Consider the following 5,161-nt stretch of genomic DNA (forward strand, 5'->3'; position numbering starts at 1 on the left):
TATCCTGGATTGTCAGTATGAGCACACAAGCGCTTAAAGAATAGAGATGGGAAGAATGGAAGCCTGAGAAGATGGGAAGACAATGTGATAAGGAATACTTGGCAACCATAAAAAATTGAGAGACTCTCCTAGCTGACAGCCAGAAAGGAATGAGCCAGCCCTATAGACACAAAGAAATGAGTTATGGCAACCACTTGATCGTTTATTGCATTGAAGCAGGCTCATCCGAACCGAAAGGCTCCTGAAAGGATTGTGCCCTTGACAAGATCTTGGTCTTTGTTTTTGTTTGTTTGCTTCTTTGTTTTTTTTTTTTTTTTTGTTTTTTTTTGTTTTTGTTTTTTTTTGTTTTTTTTTTTTTGAGAAACCCTGCAGGGACTCATTTGAGTCACGTTTAACACATGAAACTATTAAGACAGTACATTTCTATTTTTTTAAGCCTCTCTGTTTTGATGGTTTGTTTTAACAGCCAAAAGAAAACTAATAAACTAATAGAAAGTTTGGTTTCAGTTTCCAACATTGTGTCTACGAAGAATTTGCTGGGGCTGGAGTAGGAAGGCGTGGGGGAAAGGCCAAAGGAGAAAAGGCCTCTCTCCTGACTTCTCTGAGCATTCATGGTTTTCATGAAAGATTGTCTTTTGGGAAAAAAAATCAAAGAGGTACAATGAGTGGTTCTGGTGGGTTTGTTGAAGACATTTTGTTCTTTCCTATACCCATCCTGCAGAGCAATTATTTCTTCCCTAGTTTATGAGTCTGGTCATGAAAGCAACTTTTGTAGAACAGTTGCAAAGAGATTCTATACTGATGAGTTTACAAAAATGAGCAAGACAGTCAGTATTGTGAGTGTGGGGGTGGAGTAAAGAGTCCTTTAGAGGAGGAGTGCTACCAGCTGGGTCCCAGATGGCCACAACAGAACATAAAGATAAGAGCAAGCCATCTGGACTGAATGCCTGAACTCCAGTCTTGGATGCTGCTTTCTAAGCTGCGGCTCTGTGACCATCATTCCTCTTCTCCTTGACATCTTATCATTACCATGTGACAGATAAGGGCGGAAAAAGGAGAAGACCCACATTGAGGAATTGCTTCTCTAAATCAGTAGTGGGCTATACATAGAAGCATCTTGCCGACTGTGCAGCATTGCTTAGGTTGGAGCTGGAATTCGTTATGCCTAATACAACTTAAAGCAGCCAGTACTGACTGAATTCTTACACAAAACACCCTCGAGAATGCAAAGGAGAGACCTTGTCTTGGCTCTTGCTGGACAGCAGGTGTGGCTGCTCCCAGGGGACTCCAGGCTCTTACCCATGGATCAAATGTTACCAGGGATTTCTACCACCTTCATAGCTACAGCATTCAGGAGGACCTGGATGTGGCAAGCTGTTTTTCTGACTCTTTCCCAGTCCATCAGGGTAGTTTTCCTGGAAGATGTATCAGAGAAGGCTGGGGTACAATTATATTGAGTAATTTAGGGAATTAGGACTTCTGAATGATTTTTACCCTTAAAAAAAAAAGAAAAAAAAAAAAAAGAAAAAACCAGGCCAGAGACCTGCTGCACCCAACTATCTGTCACAGACAGAACTGTGCACCCCAGGGCATCAGAGACTGGGAGTCCCTGTAGAGAGAAAACCCCACAAGGAGGGAGACAGCTTAGAGCACTCAGCAGACCACCCTCAACCCAGCACACACCGGAAACTTCTCGGGAAAAGTTCCCAGGTTCCTGCCTAGTCACCAGCTTGGAGCCACCACCTGTCAGCGCCTGCGCGCTCCACCCCAAACACCACAGACTGGGCCTTCCTGTTGGGAGAAAATCCCACGGTGTGTGTGGGGGGGGACATCTGGCCCTACCTCAGGACACCTAGCTCCGGAAAAGTTTCTGGCTATCCACAGGCTCCTGACTCTAGCCCCCAGCTGCACGCAAGAGAGCAGAGCTCACCTGCCACTGCTTACCACTTGGGTACTGGGGCACAGAACTTCAACCTCAGACCTACAGAAGCCTGAGATCCCTGAGATCAACCCCCAGATACTGCTCCAAGGGGCAACTTGTCTCCCTAGCCAAACTGACCAAACTGCAGGGCTCCCTGGTTCTTCTAGAGGGCTGCACCCAGCAAACATGGTTGTAAGAGCAGCAGTAGCAACTCACTAAATTTAGAGCAAGAAACCCAATGGTAGGGCAGCTGTCTCCAGGACTTCTCCTGGTGAGAGGAAGCTCCCCTTATTAACAATAACTCCAGTTACCCCACAGGTCCATACACCTGTGGCAATTCCCTGAGAAGCAACAGCCATTGGGTGACCAAACCCAAAAGGCTAAGGAGGCCTCCTTCAACCATCTTCTGGCTAAGGGGATTCCTCTTCCCCAGAATTCCAGCAGGCACCAGAAACTAACAGCCAACACCCGAGACAGCCAGATGGGTTTAAGCCAGTATAAAAGCCTCTGGACACCCTAACATAAGTGAAATTTAAGAAGATGACCTTACATCTATGATTATGAAGAGTATAATTGAGGAAACAAAATGCATAAAGAAATAGAGGAAGATAAAGTCAAACAGATTATGGCCATCCATAAAGAAATACAGGAAGATGCAGGCAAACAGTTTGTGGCCTTTAGAGAGAAAATAATTAATCACTGAAATAAATAAAAGAAACAGAGGAATGTTCAAACAAACAGGTGAAGGAATTAAAGGAAAAGCAGGAAAATACAACCAGACAGGTGAAGGAAATCAATAAAATGGTTCAAGATCTGAAATAGATGTGTCAGCCCTCGTGACCGGGCATCCCCAGGAAGTGACAGGCTTCCCACTGCTGTCCTTCTTGCTTTGTGCATGACCATGAGGCCATGGAGGTTCTTCAGAAGATGATGAGGTTATTAAACCAGGTTTCATCAGCCCCAGGTAGGGCAAACAAAGGTGAAGAGCCAGAAAAGCTGCCTGAGCCAGCAGAGGACAAATCCCAGGTTCTGCATGGAACTGGCCACTGTAAATTGTTCAATATTCGCATAGGATTTGGATTCATCTCCATGATAAATCGAGAGGAAACCCCTTGGATATTCAAGTAGATGTATTTGTACACCAAAGCAAAATGTTCATGGAAGGATTTAGAAGCTTGAAAGAAGGAGAGCCAGTAGAATTTATATTTAAAAAGTCCTCCAAAGGCTTTGAGTCAATAAGGGTAATAGGCCCAGGTGGGAGCCCATGCTTAGGAAGTGAAAGAAGAACTAAAGGGAAGACCCTGAGGAAAAGAAGACTAAAGGGAGGTGGGTGCAGATGGCAGGCTTTACTGATGGATCAGATGTGGACTGTGAGAGAAGAGTCCAGGATGACTCCAGGATGCTACAACTATGGTGGCCTTGACCACAATGCTAAAGAATGTAGTCTACCTCCTCAGCCAAAGAAGTGCCATTGTTGTCAGAGTGTGATGCACATGGTAGCCGACTGCTCACACAAAATTGTCACACAGCTGCCCCCCAGTTCCCAGGAGAGACAGGAGGCAGAACCTCAGCCATGATTGTCTACTTCATTGAGAAAAGCAGGAGTGGGACATGGCTGCACATTACCGTTTCCTCAGGAGGCGAAGTCAGAGATGGCAGAACGGTCAGACAGGCCACCCCAAGAAGTCTTCCATGAAGGGATTTATAGCACCAGAAGGGCAAAACAAAAAGGGGCTTTCAATTCAAAAACGGAAAAAAAAAAATCATACTTGTCAACCTTTTCTTTACCCGGTTGGGAAGTCTACGTCATGCAAGCATAGGGGAGAGCAGCTGGCCGGGATTTTAACTGCTGTTGAGGAACTGTAAATTTTTTAATCAGACAAATCACTCTTAAGCAAATTACATTTAAGCAGGGTGTTATGTTTTACAGAATTGAGATACTACACAGACTATGTAAATAAGTGAGAGAAGAGACCTGAATCTGTGTGCGTTGGGGTTTCACATAGGAGTTCACATACATACATGTAGATGATTGTCATTGTATATGTGCGTGTGGAGCACACATTCTCTGTCAGATAATTGAGCATCTCCAAGCACTGAAAATACTATGTGGAGCATTTGAGATGATTTCAGAATTAACCCTTGGAGTTTTTCCTAAGTATCCACTCCTTTTATATTATGTAAAATGACCATGGGACTGTTACCATTAATGTGAGCCAAAGCATACTTCAGATCTCAGAGCTGCCAGTCAAATGGTATTAAAGGCTTTTGGGATGCTTGGTGACTCCCAAGTCTAGATTCATAACTGTGTCTTGATGTGATGGAGTGTTGCTGTTGCTGTTATTTGTCTTCTCTATTTGAAGGTAGTAACTGAACTCTAGATGCCTCGGACTGCCATAAGCTTTTAATTCTTGGATATGTAACTCCAGAAAAGACAAGGAATGTGAAGTTTCTGTGCTGAAAAAAAAAAAGAGCAGGTAAATAAATTAAATAGTCCTGTATCCCTTAAGGAAATATCAAAAGTCTCCCATTCAAAAAAAGCCCAGGGCCAGATGTTTTCAGTGCAGAATTCTACCAGACCTTCAAAGAAGAGCTAACACCAATACTCTTCAAACTATTCCACAAAATAGAAATAGAAGGAACATTACCAAACTCATTCTATGAAGCCACAGTCACCTTGATACCTAAACCACACAAAGACTCAACAGAGAAGGAGTATTTCAGGCCAATCTCTTTTATAAACAGTGATGCAAAAGTACTCAACAAAATACTCCCAAATCAAATACAAGAACAAATCAAAGATTTCATCCGCTATGATCAAGTAGGCTTCATCCCAGATATGCAGGGATGGTCAATATATGGAAATCCATCAATGTAATCCACCATATAAACAAAATGAAGGAGAAAGGCACATGATCATCTCCTTAGATGCTGAAAAAGCATTTGACAAATCCAACACCCATTCATGTTTAAAGTTTTGAGAGATCAGAGATACAAGGCACATGCATAAACATACAGGAAGCCTATAGCCAACATCAAACTAAATGGAAAGAAACTTAAATCAGTCCCACTGAAATCAGGGAAAAGGCAAGGCGGCTCACTTTATATCTCTTCAGCATAGTACTTATGTCCTAACTAGAGCAATAAGACAACTAAAGGAGATCAAGGGGATACAAATCAGAAAGGAAGAAGTTAAAATATCAGTGATATGATAGCATACATGAGTGACCACAAAAATTC

The 5,161-nt window shown here is 43.0% G+C and overlaps 1 pseudogene; it reads left to right on the plus strand.

The window, feature by feature from the left end:
- Nucleotides 1–2,830: 2,830 nt before the first annotated feature.
- On the plus strand, nucleotides 2,831–3,787 carry LOC110542103 (protein lin-28 homolog B-like; annotated as a pseudogene).
- Nucleotides 3,788–5,161: the final 1,374 nt, after the last annotated feature.

The sequence above is a fragment of the Meriones unguiculatus genome, chromosome X, assembly GCF_030254825.1.
Source record: "Meriones unguiculatus strain TT.TT164.6M chromosome X, Bangor_MerUng_6.1, whole genome shotgun sequence".
NCBI lineage: Eukaryota > Metazoa > Chordata > Mammalia > Rodentia > Muridae > Meriones > Meriones unguiculatus.